Below are 15,696 nucleotides of genomic sequence, written 5' to 3' on the forward strand. Positions count from 1 at the left end.
GCATGGAAATGAAGGGAGACCCTCATTGCTATACAAAATTACATATAAGAGGTTTTGAGGAGAATGGGAAAATAAACAAGGAGAGAAATGAATTACAGTAGATGGGGTAGAGAGAGAAGATGTGAGTGAAAGGGAGGGGGGATAGTAGGGGATAGGAAAGGTAGCAGAATATGATAATTACTAATAGGGCATTATGTAAAATTGTGGATGTGTAACCGAAGTGATTCTGTAATCTGCATTTGGGGTAAAATTGGGAGTTCATAACCCACTTGAATCTAATGTATGAAATATGATATGTCAAGAGCTTTGTAATGTTGTGAACAACCAATAAAAAAAGAACATAAAAAAAATAAAATTCATTCCAGTGAAGGAAAAAAAACTAAAGACCAATATCCTTTGTGAATATATTGATACAAAAATTCTCAACAAAGCATTAACAAACCAAATTCAGCAGTTATACACCACAAGCAAGTGGGATTTCTTCCAGGAATGCTAGGATTTACAAAAATTGTCCAGATGTCCCAATAGAGGATTAATAAAACATATAAAAACTTAAAGGAGGTAGGTGGTATGGCGAGAAAGAGAAAAGATACCAAATGAAACATTGTATACAACTAGTCTAAAACTGAAGCTTAGCCCTGAGCTCAGAGGGGATCATCACTGCCTCAGTCTCTTGAGCCTGAAATCTGGAAGCCACCACACACTCCATCTCTTTCCCCTCTAATTAATGACCAAATCCTGCTGATTTGACATGCTATTTTTTCCCCCCAAATCACTTCTCCTTTCCTTCTCCATCACCTGTGGCCCAAAGGTCAGCCAGGATGACATTACCTCTCCCTGCACTATGTCAAGAGTGTCCGACTGGTCTCCTTGCCTCTGATCCATCAGTTATCTTGGTCCAATCCATCCTGGTAATGCTATTCTTAGCCCAAACCCTTCAATGGCTCCCCACAACCAACAGTAAGCCTTCTGGACCTGCCATTCCTCCCTGGCCTCATTTCCCATCATCCCTCTTACCATGCTCTACACTCTTTGTCCTCCCATCTCAGTGTCTCTGCCCCACATAAACTCGGGATTGTCCCACATACCTCATCTAACGTTCTCCAGGAAGCCTTCCCTCAGAGGAGGGGAGATGCTTAATGCATTGTGTTGAAATCGTTTCTTCTCCAGTTTGCAGCACCCACTGGACTCAGTTTCTTGAGGGGAGGTTTTGAGGCTTATGCATCTTTGTTACCTAAGAGCCTGGCACTTGTTTGAAAAAGATTTATTGAGGACCTACTGTATGGTGGATAGCTTGGTAAAGAAGGCTGACAAGTTGCCTATCTCATGGCGCTGGTACTCCTGAGAGAGATGGAGGCAAATTCTGTGGATGAGCCAGATCCCACAGGAGCAAAGAGAAAGGAGCTTCCTTCTTCCCTTATCCTCCATATCCTCCCAACCCACTTTGATGAATCATGTCTTCCCGGTTCCTGCCTCTTTGTGGATAAATAAATAGATGCTCTCCTTGTTTTGGCTTTCAAAATCCCAGCTCCCGTGCACTGATTACATTTCCAGTCTTCTTTTAAATGGAAACATCTCCCTGCCTCCAGCTGGGGTCTGTCTGAGGTGTGACCAGACCTTCTCTCCACCCCTCTGCACTTGATATTGGATGGTGTTACAATGGTCTTGGCAATTTTGAAATCCAGAAAAGTGAATTAGGGACATGTTCAGTTTGGGATTCGTGACATATATTCGTGTGATTTCCAGTAACCTCCATAAATAATGAAACGATTTCCAGCTGTCCTGCTATAGGAACGGCTCCCAGGAATACTCTCTACCACTTCCTGGGCCAGTTCACCCTGAGTCATGAAACAGAGGTGCAGAACCAGAGGTGGATAATGATATGAATGTCCTGTCACTCCTGGGGCTGGGAACTTTTGAACAATGGAGGAGAAACAGGTTTGAAATGTATAGATTTAGCAGTTGGTTTGCAAAAAATCTTCTAATCACTTGACAATGTAAAACTGTAAGTGAATGATTCAGTACTCATTTGTCAAACAAAATCTCTCTCAGTAATAAATGTACACCATCAATGTCATATGAAGAAGCAATTAAAGCCTATGTTGACAAACATACAGGAAAAAGTATTATGGAAATGTGTCAGGCAGTTCATTTTCAGAAAATGTTATTTTTCTGAATTTGTGGTATCTGTCAGCTTTTAAAATTATCTAAATTTATTTTCTTATTTTAAATATTCACATTCATACCTCATTCCCCCCCCCTTAAGTACCAGAGATTGAACCCAGGGACAATTAGCCACTGAGCCACATCCCCCAGCCCTTTTTATTTTTTATTTGAGACAGGGTCTCACTAAGTTGCTTAGAGCCTCGGTAAGTTGTTAGCCTCAAACCTCTGATCCCCACAACCAACTGGTAAGCCTTCTGGACCTGCCGTACCTCCCTGGCCTCATTTCCCATCATCAGACTCCCACACTGCTGGGATTATAGGAAGGCACTCCCACACCCAGCTTCAAACCTTATTTTATTAATAATTTTGTATTGTTCTTTTTTGGGGGGAGGCTGGGGCTTGAACCCAGAGGCACTTTGCCACTGAGCTACATCCCCTTTTTATTTATCTTATATTTTATTTTGAGACAAGGTCATGTTACGTTGCTGGGGGACCTTGCTAAATTGCTGAGGTTGACCTCCAACTTGTGATCCTCTTACTTCAACCTCCTGATTTGTGATTACAGGCATGTGCCACCTTGTATTGTTCTTTAAAAAGTGCTAAATGTGGCGTGGTGTCAGGTCCCACAAAACCTGGATTCATCCCTTCCCAGGGATATGTATCAATCTTTTTTCCTCCCCACCTCCTTTGTTTTGTACTAGGGATTGAACCCAAGACCTCATGCATGGTAGGCAAGTGCTCTACTGTTAAGCTACATTTCCAGCCCTTTTAATTTTATTCTGAGACAAAGTGGGGCTGAATTACTCAGGCTCTCAGGGAACCTGTGATCCTTCTACTTTAGCCTCCCAAACAGCTGGATTACAGGTGTTCACATTGCACCTCAGGCTAATCTGAGAAGTCTCCTTTAAATGCAATTAGCCCCTTCCTCCAGCTCCTTCCTCCAGCACAAATGCAAAGCATACTGATAACTGTCTCCTAGGAAATCTTCCCTCCACATCTTCACCCTCTACTCTTTCACGGGTTATATCGGTGGGTAGATTACTGATGAAGGAAGAACCAATTTCTCCACCCCTCACTTGTATGGGGGCGGGGGTTGGTTCCAGGAGTACTTGTTAAGTCTTGTGTCACATTCGACCTTTAGAACCTCTGCTAAAATTCAAAGTCAACACAGCAACTATAATATGAGTAAGCAAACCAACATGAACTTCAGATCTCACAGATGCTATAAAGAAAATAAAGTGATTGGGATTAAGAATGAATGAAGCCTACTTCCTACAACCAGGAGAGAATGAAGAGAAGGAACCACTTAGAAGATCTGGGGTAGAGAGAATTGAGTGGAAAGACCCTGAGGAGAAACTGAGCTGGGTGTTGAGAGTCACTGCCGAAGGGGCCCCAGCAAACTTCCAGCTGCCAGCAAACTTTCAGACTGCCAGCTGATGATTGGCTCACAGCGGCCCCAGCAACATCTAGCTGATTGGCTCCTCTGCGGTGATGCTCACTGGGGGACTCTTTTGGCTCCGCCCACTCGAGCCAGCCAATCGGCCTCAAGAGCAGGAGGATTGTGGGAGGTGGTGAGGCTTGTGGTTGTGGGAGAGGCTTGTGGGAAGCAGGTGGTGGCAGTTGGGCTCTGAGGGTTTTTCCTGAGGAGCTGTTTTGTTTGGCCTGTGTGGTTCTAAAAATAAAGTTCGTTTCTTTTGACAAGTAGCTCCTGAATTGTGCCCAGCCAGACTGCGGCAGCTGGGCATAGTCAAGGACCCAGGGAAGGCTAGGACATTAAGAGCACACCTTATCAAGGAGCTTAGGAGACTAAACCCAAGTCAAAGTCTGGCAGGGGAGACAACACACAGGACACACATAGTTCAGCAATTTAATTTTACTCTAAGTAGAAGAGGAAGTCATCTGGCAGTTTTAGTTAGGAATGCAACATGCTCAGATTTTTTATGTCTTTTAGAGATCTGGCTGGTTGCGATGAAAGTGTAGATGAAGCAAGTCAGGAAAGAGCAGAGCCAAGAGACTAGAAGCAGGTAAAAGAACTGGATCAGGATGGTAGCCGTGGATGACCCGGAGTGCAGGTGCTGACCGTTTTGTGTCAGACCACCAGCTGTTTCCAGGTTGGAGATGGTCAAGCCTTTAGAGGACAACACAGACCTGGAGTGGACACCTTGACTGCAGCCCTGTGCAGAGACTGGGAAGCAGAGTCCTGGCTCATTTGGGCCAGATTCCTGACCCTCAAACCCTGAGCCGATGCTACGTGGTGGGATCACTGGTTACATAGCAGAGAACTAATACAGTTCCCAGGTGATGCTGATGCGCTTAGTCTGGGACCACACTCTGAGTAGCAAGGTTGAAAAGAAGGAGAGTGAGATCATTCAGAGGAGAACTAGAGCAGTCAACAGAAGGGCCCGCGGAGACTGGCATTGGAGAGCATCCCGGTGACTGCATGTGCTGCTGTTTGTCCTGCCCAGTGCAAACACAACTAAAATAAACTGTCCCTGAAGAAAAAGAATCACTGGAATAATTAAGGAGTCAATAAAGTTGGACAAACACTTTTTGGAGAATCTGTTTAGGGTTGTAATATTTTCTGTAAAGCTCTTAATACTGATGACCTTAGTTATAGTCATAGATCCAGAATCTTCCTTTTAAGTATTAGTTTCAAAAAACTGTTACTGAATTTAAAAACTTGGAGGAAAAGAATAAGTACAAAGTTAGGACTGATCTTAGAAACATTATATATACTATCCAATCAGAAATTTGGAGCATGTGATGAGGTCAAGGGAAATAAGAGCATTAAAAAAAAAAAAAAAGACAGGGGCTTGGGTTGTGGCTCAGCTGTGGAGAGCTTGCCCCTTCCCTGTGAGGCAGTGGGTTCAAGCCTCAGCACCACATAATAATAAATAAAGGCATTTTGCTTATCTAATATATATATATATATACATGTACCAAACTATTCATAGCACAGCAGCTCTATTTATGATAGCAAAAAAATAAGGGGAAGCTAGGTGTGATAATGCAGGTCCATAATCTCAGCAACTCAGGAGGCTGAGGCAGAAGGATTGATTGCATATTTGAGGCCAGCCTCAGCAACTTAGCAAGAACTCATCTCAAAAAAAAAAAAAAAAAAAAAAGACTGGGGATGTAACTCACTGGTAAAGTACTCTTGGATGCAATCCCTAGTATCTACCAAGCAAGCAAGCAAGCAACCAACAAACTAGGGAGAAAACTGTCTACTAACTGAAAAATGAATAAATGTATAGAACATTCATAAAACTAAATTCTATGCAGTGATAAAAAGAGTGCACTACTGATACAGCAATCTGAATAAATCTTAAAAGTGTTGAGTGAAGGAGTCAGACACAAAAAGATATACATTGTATGAATTCATTTACAGAGTTCAAGAACAGGCAAACAGTGTATGGTAATTAAAATCAGAATAGCATAGTGACTTCTGAGAAGGGAAGTAGTGCCTGCAATAACCACAAAGGAACCTTCTAGGCTGATACAAATGCCCTATATCTAGACCTGGATGTCGGTTACATAGATGAATATGACTATAAAATTTACTGGACTTTATGCTTAAGATCTACTGTATACTTTATGCCAATTATACCTTCATTTTTAAAATACAAATACCCTGAAATAGACGAGTCTGGATCTCTTGGAAAGTAACTGGGCTGAAGATACAAATTTGAGATTTGTCTGCACAGAAAACATTTAATTCCATGGGTCTGCATGAGATCAATTAGGCAGCGAATTTAGATAAAGGAGAGAAGAGACTCCAGATAAAGGCCTAGGGAACCAGAGGCTAGGAAAAGGAAAATAAATGAGCAAAACAGACTGAGATGAGAATTAGGAGAAGGTGGTCTCGGGGCACCTTAAAAGAAATGGAATGGTGAACTGCATGAAATGCAGAGAAATAGGATATAAAAGATGTTCAGCTGTGAATAGAGGCTGTCTTCCAATATAATCTAGTCCAATTAATTTCCAGTTCCAACTCTAGCCCCACCATTTAAGCTTCAACAAAACCTAAAATCTTTTGATTTAAAGAACTATAGCAAAAGCTTAAAAAAAAAAAAAGTCTGCCTGATGAGGATTGCAAATTCAAGGCCAGCCTCAGAAACTCATCGAGGCCCTAAGCAACTTGATGAGACTGTGTCTCAAAATAAAAGATAAATAGTGCTGGAACTGGGTGAGGTTGTGGTGCACACCAGTAATCCCGGTGGTTGGGGAGGCTGAGGCAGGAGGATCAAGAGTTCAAAGCCAGCTCAGCAAAATGATATAGAATGATGAAATGATATAGAAGAGACAGTAATCTTGAAAAATTTCAGGATGATACCTACTTCTATGGGAGAGTTCAAGAACAGGCAAAATTGGTATATGGTAATTAAAGTCAGAATAGCATAGTGACCTCTGAGAAGGGAAGTAGTGACTGCAATAACCACAAAGGAATCTCCTGGGCTGATATAAATGCCCTGTATCTAGACCTGGGTGTTGGTTACATATATGAATACAGCTGTAAAATTTACTGGACTTTAGTTTAAGATCTGCTATGGAGCCTTCCGCGCATGTTGGGGTGACTGGACGGCAGCGGTGTTGGGACCATGTCCTTGGAGATGACCAGGAAGACTGCAGGGATGGTGCTAGCAGAGTTGTATGTCTCAGATCAAGAGGGAAATAATGCCACGGGAGATGGAACCAAAGAGAAACTATTTAAAACAGGCCTAAAGGCTTTGATGACAGTAGGAAAAGAACCATTTCCTACCATTTATGTGGATTCACAAAAAGAAAATGAGAGGTGGGACATTATTTCTAAATCACAGATGAAGAACATTAGGAAAATGTGGCATAGGGAGCAAATGAAGAGTGAATCCCGAGAGAAGAAAGAGGCAGAAGATAATTTGCGAAGAGAAAAGAATCTCGAAGAAGCAAAGAAGATTACCATTATGATCCAAGTCTGCCAGAGCCACATGTGTGAAGATTCATGCATTAGAAGGATATAGAGGCCAGAGAGTAAAGGTGTTTGGCTGGGTCCATAGGCTGCGTAGGCAAGGAAAGAATTTAATGTTCCTGGTGTTGCGGGATGGTACGGGTTATCTTCAGTGTGTCTTGTCGGATGAGTTGTGTCAGTGTTACAATGGAGTAGTTTTGTCTACTGAGAGTAGTGTTGCTGTAATATGGAATACTAAATCTTACTCCAGAGGGCAAGCAGGCTCCAGGGGGCCAAGAGTTGAGTTGTGACTTCTGGGAACTTATGGGGTTGGCCCCTGCTGGAGGAGCAGACAACTTAATCAATGAAGAATCTGATGTCGATGTCTAGTGAACGACAGGCACATGATGATCTGAGGAGAAAAATGTCCAAAATCCTAAAAGCACATTCCAGGATCACCAGGTGCTTCAGAGATCCCTTCTTTGATAGGGGGTACTGTGAAGTTACTCCTCCAACGTTGGTGCCAACACAGGCAGAAGGTGGTGCGATGCTCTTCAAGCTTGACTATTTCAGGGAAGAGGCATTTTTGACTCAGTCCTCTCAGTTGTACCTGGAGACCTACCTTCCATCCTTGGGAGATGTTTTTTTTTTGTATTGCACAGTCATACAGAGCAGAACAATCAGGAACACGAAGGCACCTGGCTGAGTACACTCACGTGGAAGCTGAGTGCCCTTTCCTGACCTTTGAGGATCTCCTGAACAGATTGGAGGACTTGGTTTGTGACGTGGTAGATAGTCTTAAAATCACCGGCAGCAAGCATAGTGTATGACCTCAATCCAAACTTTAAACTCCCTAAACGGCTTTTCAAACGGATGAACTACTCAGATGCTATTGGGTGGCTAAAAGAACACAATGTAAAGAAAGAAGATGGGACTTTCTATGAATTTGGAGAAGATATCCCAGAAGCTCCTTAGAGACTAATGACAGACACCATTAATGAATCAATCTTGCTGTGTCGAATTCCTGTAGAGATCAAGTCTACATGCAGCCATGTCCTGAGGATTCCCGCTTACTGAATCTGGTGCCCAATGTTGGTGAGATTGTGGGAGGCTCAATGCGTATCTGGGATAGTGAAGAAATGCTGGCAGGTTATAAAAGGGAAGGGATAGACCCCACTCTGGTATACAGATCAGAGAAAATATGGTACATGCCCTCATGAAGGATACTGCTTGGGCTTGGAATGATTCCTGACTTGGATTCTGAATAGATATCACATCCGAGATGTATGCTTGTACCTTTGATTTGTCCAGCACTGTAAGCCATAACTGATTCTTCCTAAAGCATGAAGAAAAGATGGTCATGAAAGAAACAGATTGCCTCATTAAAATGAAACAAAATGCCAAATTGTTCCATGTTTATTCCATTGGGGTATAGCTTTCTGTTTTTTTTATTCTCAACTACCATAAAACCATAATAAGTAGTCCACATTATTTGAACATAAGGGGACATTGATATCATTTTAAGAAAAAATATCCACTACAAAGTCTGGGGAAAATATGTGGCATGTAACTCTGTAGTTAATGGATACATTTCAGCATTTTATCCAGTTATAGCAATTGTGTTAAATATGCCATACATAATTAAACAGTTTTTAATTTTTGTGTAAGGTATCCTAAAAATATATTTAAAACTTAATCTTTCTGTACTTTTAAATGTAACTGGAATTATTTAATTTGTATCATTTTATTGTATCAGTGATTTAAAACACATCTGTGGGGACAGTTCGAAGTGTGGGCATAAAGATTTGCTAGTATTGGAGGGTACCTCAGCAGTAGATTCTGGAATCTAATGAGTACAATGTTTGACATCAGTTAATCTTTTCTGAATCCACATAGCTGCTTTTAATTTTGAGGCATATGAATTGATAAGGAAGAATTTGTAAAAGTGGAATTGCCTTAAAATTTAAAGTGAGCATAATTGTTGGGGAGAGGCATGGTATTCAAATGATTGACAGCATCCTTCATAGCATTAGTTTAAGATAAAGGGGTAGACCGAGTTTCCTTTTTTCCTGGTGATTCTTAAAATTAAAAATATGTTCCAAAGGAATTTGGCAGTTTGGGGCCGGGGTTGTGGCTCAGTGGTAGAGTATTCGCCTAGCATGTACGCGCCCTGGATTCGATCCTCAGCACTGCATAAAAATAAATAAAGGTATTGTGTCCAACTACAACTAAAAAATAAATACTTTCAAGAAAAAAAAAAAAAGAATTTGGCAGTTTGACTGGCTGGTTGAGTCATCCCTCCCATGTCCTTAGAGACGGTCTGTGCTACCTTACATACTTCACAGTAGGACTATTGAATGGCTTCAGAACAGATTTAGTTAATTTCTCCCTCAAATGCATGCCATGTATTCTCAATAGGCCGTATTTTCCCAGTGATCAATAAATGAACACTCATTAAAAACTCTTTGCTGGTTTAATTTTCTCAAACTGAACATCACTATCTCACATTATGAGATATCTTATGCATTATCTTATGCATTTTTATCTTTATTTTTTGTGGTGTATATATATAAAGTTAGATATTAAACTTAGGTAGGTATTATTAGTGTTATGGTAATTAAAGAGGCCAATTTTTAAAAATTAGATATTTAGGCCCTAGTTACAACTTTTTTGTACCCTTTTTGTGTTAATTTCTGACACTAGATTCTTTGTGCAATTAAGTGAAAATGATGGAAATGAGGCATTTGTAGTCTATGTGGCTATATCTTTAAATAAAAAGTACTTGGAAGAAGGTGGGAAAAAAAGATCTACTATGATACATTTTCTGGAGAATCTGTTTAGGGTTGTAAAATTATAATTTTCTGTAAATAGAAGAATGGAGAGAAGAAATTTGGAGTTTCATTCATACAAGGTTGAGATTCAAAGGGATTAATTTTATTATGTATAAACATTTTTTGTGACTAATATACATAACTAAAATTTAAAAAAAATAATTTTAATGCTAAAGCAAGTAAGATGAAAGAGCATATATGTGTTTTTTAAATATTTTTTTAGTTGTCAATGGACCTTTATTTTATTTATTGATACGCTGAGAATTGAACCCAGCACTTGCTAGGCAAGTGCTCTGCCATTGAGCCACAATTCCAGCCCATATATGTGTTAATAGTAGTTAGCTTTTAGAAAGAGAAATTATGGGAGTTTTTCTGTTTTTACTTTTTATGCATGTTTAAAGTTACTATAGTCTTATTTATTTTTAATGGGCAGTAGTCATATAATACAACATAATGAAGTCTACACTGAAAGTTTTGACTTCATCTGTCCTCCCCTCCATCCTATAGGAAATGAAAATTTTAGCTTCTTGTGTCTACTTTAAGAATTTATGTGGAAGGGTCATGGATACTCTCATTTCTCTTTTTCCACATAGAAGACCTACCTACCTTATACACTGTTCTGCATCTAGATTTTTTTTTCACTTGGCAAATATCCTGGAATTGTTCCCATAAGGTGCTTTCTTTTCATAGTTGCATAATGCTCCATGCACTATCATTTTAAAAGTCAGTCCTCTGATAGATACTTAGGTAGTTTCCAATTTTTGGCTATTAAAATAAAAAACCTCATTGGGTGTGGTGGCCCAGGCCTGCAATACCAGCGGCTTAAGAGGCTGAGGGGAGGAATCCTGAGTTCAAAGCCAGCCTCAGCAAAAGCAAGGCACCAAGCAACTCAGTGAGATCTTGTCTCTAAATAATAAAATACAAAAAAGGGCTGAGGATGTGGCTCAGTGGTTGAATGCTCTGGAGTCCAACCTCGGGTACCAAAAAAAAAAAAAAAAAAAAAAAAAGAAGGAAAAGAAAAAATAACTTCTTGCATATACCATTCCATATATAAGGAAGTATATATGTAGGAAAAATTCCTGAAAGTGGGGTTGTCCCATAAAAGCAGAAATACTGGTTTGTTGTTGTTGCTGTTGGTTTTGGAGGGGGGCTACCAGGGATTGAACTCGGGGGCACTCGACCACTGACACACATCCCCAACCCTATTTTGTATTTTATTTAGAGAGAGGGTCTCACTGAGTTGCTTAGCACCTCGCTTTTGCTGAGGCTGGCTTTGAACTCGTAATCTTCCTGCCTTACAACTAAGGACTGTGGCATTCTGCTCTTCTACCAGCACTGTAAGATATCACCTGTTGCCCCTACTTCCTCCTACAAAGAATACGCTGCCAAACGCTTCAATGTTTGCCAAGTTAATGAGTAAAAAATTGTATGGTTCAAATGTGCATTCCTCTTATTAAAAATGAAGTTAGGTATCTTTTTATGCTTAAAGTCTATCTGTAATTAACTACGTGCTCGTTGCTCTCCAGTCTTTTCCCCATTTTTCTTTCTCTCTTTTTTTTTTTTTTGGGGGGGGGGACCCGGGATTGGATTTAGGAGCATTCAACCACTGAGCCACATTCCCAGCCCTTTTCTGTATTTTATTATTTAGAGACAGGATCTCACTGAGTTGCTTGGTGTCTTGCTTTTGCTGAGGCTGGCTTTGTTGTTTAAATACCTTACAATGAACACTTAATATATTTGTATTTGTAAAAAAAAAAAAAAAAATATATATATATATATATATATATATATATATATATATATATATATACTTTTTTTTTCCAAGGAAAAGAGATGGTGAAAAAAAGAGATGGTGTTACAAAAAACGAACCTACCAGCCCTCCTAGCCCAACTTTGGAATCCACTCAAAGAGGGATCTAGTGGGTGCTCTGAAGACACAGTCCCCCGAGCGACCCCGCGAGGAGGTTCCAGAGCGCATTCGCGTCTGCGTGCACGCTTGATTCTGCTCCGGGCACCCAATTTGTGTGCGCATGCTCTGAAGAGCCCACGCCTCACCTGTGCGCATGCTCAGAAGCCTCACCTCCTTTCGCCGCATTCAACAGAGAACTAAAGGATTTTGCGGCTACGCAGAGCTGGCGCAGGGAGCTCACCTAGGCCCTCTGCTGTCGGAAAAGCTCTTACCGCCCCTGACATTAGGAAGGAATTCCAGCCGCAATGTGCCTTATTAATGTGGCGGACCTCCAACCACAAAAAATCCCACTGCATTACACTAGAAGGTATTCATCATCAGACCCTGCAAAAGGTGCTAAAGCGAGTTGATTTTAAAAAAAATATTAATGTTTTATATTGAAGAGGAAGTTGATTTTTAAGCTTCTTTCTCCATCAATGGTGTGGAGACGCTGAACGAGTTGAGGTTTGGAAACTTGAGTCTATCCTAACTTCACAACCAATTTTCTCATCTGAAAAAACAGGACAATCTTTTTTTAAAAAAAAGTATATATATATATATATATATATATATATATATATATATTTTAGTTGTAGATGGACACATACCTTTATTTTATCTATTTTTATGTGGTGCTGAGGATAGAACCCAGGACCTCACACGTGCTGTAGGCGAGCACTCTACCCATGAGCCCAACTCCAGCCCTGTTATCTGACTGCTTTTGTTTTTGCATGGAATGTTTTTGTGATTTGATCCTGTTGTATGTTAAAGATCTATTTTTTTCCATTTTTATTGTGATAAAATAACACATAACACAAACTTACCATCTTAACCATTTCTTTTTCTTTTTTTGGTACTGGGGATTGAACTCAGGGGCATTCAACCACTGAGCCATATCCCCAGCCCTTTTTTGTATTTTATTTAGAGACAGGGTCTCAATGAGTTGCTTAGCGCCTTGCAGTTGCTGAGGCTAGTTGTGAATTCGTGATTCTCCTGTCTCAATCATCCAAACAGTTGGGATTACAGGCGTGTGCCACAGCACCCAGCAACCATTTTTGAGTGCACAGTTCAGTAGTGGTAAGTACATTCACACTGTTGCATAACCAATACCATCATCCATGCACAGAACTTTTCATCTGCAAAACTGAAACTCTGTACACATTAAATAATAGTTCCTCATTCCCTCAACACCTAGCAAGGGCCCCACTTTCTAAAACTATCAGGTTTCTGATTTTTAATATGTGAATTTGGGGGATGGAGGACACAAACTTTTGAACCATCGCAAGTCTTTTGTCCATTTTTTGTTTATTTTTGCAGTGCTGGGGCTTGAACTCAGGGCCTCATACATGCTAGGCAAGTGCTCTACCGTTGAGCCAGTCTCCTTCACCTATTTTTAAAAAATATTTATTTTTTAGTTGTAGTTGGATAAAATACCTTATTTTATTTATTTTTTTATGTGTTGCTGAGGATCAAACCCAGGGCCTCACACGTGCTAGGTGTGCACTCTACCGCTGAGCCACAATCCCGGCTCCCCTTCACACATTTTTTAATGGTGGTGTTTATTTTGAGGTTGTTGAATATTTGGGTGTTTTCTATATATTGTAGATTTAATCCATCATTAGATATATGATTTGTAAATATTTTATCTCATTCTGTGAGTTGCTTTTTTACTCTGTTGATACTGTCTTTTAAAAATATTTAGTTTTTAGTTATAGGTGGACACAATATCTTTATTTTTATGTGGTGCCAGGGGATCAAACCCAGTGTCTCACACATGCTAGGCAAGCGCTCTGCCTCTGAGCCACAAACCCAGGCCCCTGATACTGTCTTTTGATGAACACATTTTTGGATTTTTTAAGAAGTTGAATTTGTCTCCTTTTTTCTTTCTTTGCTTGTACGTTTAGTGTCAAATCTAAGAAATTGCTGGCAAATCCAATGCCATGATGTTTCCCCCTATGTTTTCTTATATTTAAGTCTTTGATCTTTTTGAATTAATTTTTGTCAATGATGTTAGGTAAGGGTCCAATTTAATTCTTTTGCATGTGGATATAGTTTTTCTAGTGCCCTGTTAAAAATCATTTAGTTTTATATGTGAAGGTTTATTTTTTGACTCTCTCTTTGGTTTCATTTGTCTTTATGTCTGTATTTATGCTAGTACCCCAATGTTTATGTTTAAGATACTTTAATCCTATATCATCTTTGGACTGGATATTTTTTAAAAATATTACCATCTGACTATTATAAAGTTAAGCTGAACATGGTGGTGATTGTATTCCCATCGATTTGGGAGGCTGATGCAGGAGGATAAAAAGTTGAGACCCTGACTCAAAATAAAAACTTAAAAAGGGCTGCAGTTTAGCTCAGAGGTAGAGCACCCCTGCATTCAATCTCTAGTATGACACATGCACAAAAAGTTAAATAAATGATTAATTCTTTGATTTTTATATGCTGCCTGTTCATTGGCAAAAATAAAATCAAACCCAGGCTATTCATTTTGGGAATGAATTGATTTCACAAAGAAGACAGTAATGAAAACACACACAAGGATGGTGTCAGAACAGGGCCTCAGGGATAATTCAATGATAACAGGCACTGGTGACTTATTCTGAGGACAGCACTGGAGAGAATGGAAGGGTCAGCCTGGTGGGGCCAGAAGATTGGCTCATACCAATTCAGCAAATATATAAATATATTTTGGATAGTGGTAACCCAGTTTCTCACTAACTGAGAAAGGAGGTTAAAAAAAAAAAAAAAGACCCAAAGCCATCCTCTAGTAAATGGGAAAAAATTGAAGCATTTTGTTTAAAATCTGGGACAAGATAAAGATGCCCACTTTTGCCACTCCTAATTAATACAGTGCTAGAAATTCTAGCCAGAGCAATTAAGAAAGAGTAGGAAATAAAAAGGATAAGAATATAAACAGAGGAGATCAAATTATCACTGTTTGCAGATATAATCCTATACCTAGACTATCCAAAAAAAAAAAAAAAAAAAAAAACTCCACCAAAAGACTTGTGCTAATAAATTTGGCAAAGTGGCAGTTTACAAAATCAACATACAAAAATCAATATATTGTAACAATCTGCTAATAAAGAAATCAGTAAAACAGTTCCATTCACAGTAGCCTCAAACACACAAACAAAACCTAGAAATAAATCTAACCAAGGAGGTGAAAGACTTCTACAATGAAAACAATAGAATACTGAAGAAAGAAATTGAAGAAGACACAAGATGGAAAGACCTCCTATGTCCATGGAGAGGTGGAATTGATATTGTTAAAATGGCCAGAATACCAAAAGCAATATACAGATTCCCCATCAAAATACCAATGACATTCTTCACAGAACTGGAAAAAAATAGTCCTAAAATTTATTTGGAAGAATAAAAAACCCAGAATAACCAAAGTAATTTTAAGCCAAAAAAAGCAATGCAGGACGCATCACACCACCAGACTTCAAATTATTCTTTAGAGCTATAATAACAAAAACTGCATGGCACTGGTATAAAAACAGATACAGAGATCAGTGGTACAGAATAGAAGACACAGAGGCAAAACCACACAGATACAGTCATCTGATCCTTGACAAAGGTATCAAAAAAACACTGGAGAAAAGAGAGCCTTTTTAACAGATGGTGCTGGGAAAACTTTTTATCCATAGGTAGAAGAATTAAACTAGATTCTCATTTCTCACCCTGCACAAAAATCACCTCAAAATGGATCAAAGACTTTGGAATTAGACCAGAAACTATGCAACTTCTAGAAAAAAAAAACACAGGGTCAACACTTCAGTTTTCAGGCACAGGCAATGACTTTCTCAGTAGTACTC

The 15,696-nt window shown here is 39.5% G+C and overlaps 1 pseudogene; it reads left to right on the top strand.

The window, feature by feature from the left end:
* The first annotated feature begins 6,764 nt into the window (after nucleotides 1-6,764).
* LOC101970619 (asparagine--tRNA ligase, cytoplasmic pseudogene) lies at nucleotides 6,765-8,416 on the top strand (annotated as a pseudogene).
* Nucleotides 8,417-15,696: the final 7,280 nt, after the last annotated feature.

This window comes from Ictidomys tridecemlineatus, chromosome 12, assembly GCF_052094955.1.
Source record: "Ictidomys tridecemlineatus isolate mIctTri1 chromosome 12, mIctTri1.hap1, whole genome shotgun sequence".
Lineage (NCBI taxonomy): Eukaryota > Metazoa > Chordata > Mammalia > Rodentia > Sciuridae > Ictidomys > Ictidomys tridecemlineatus.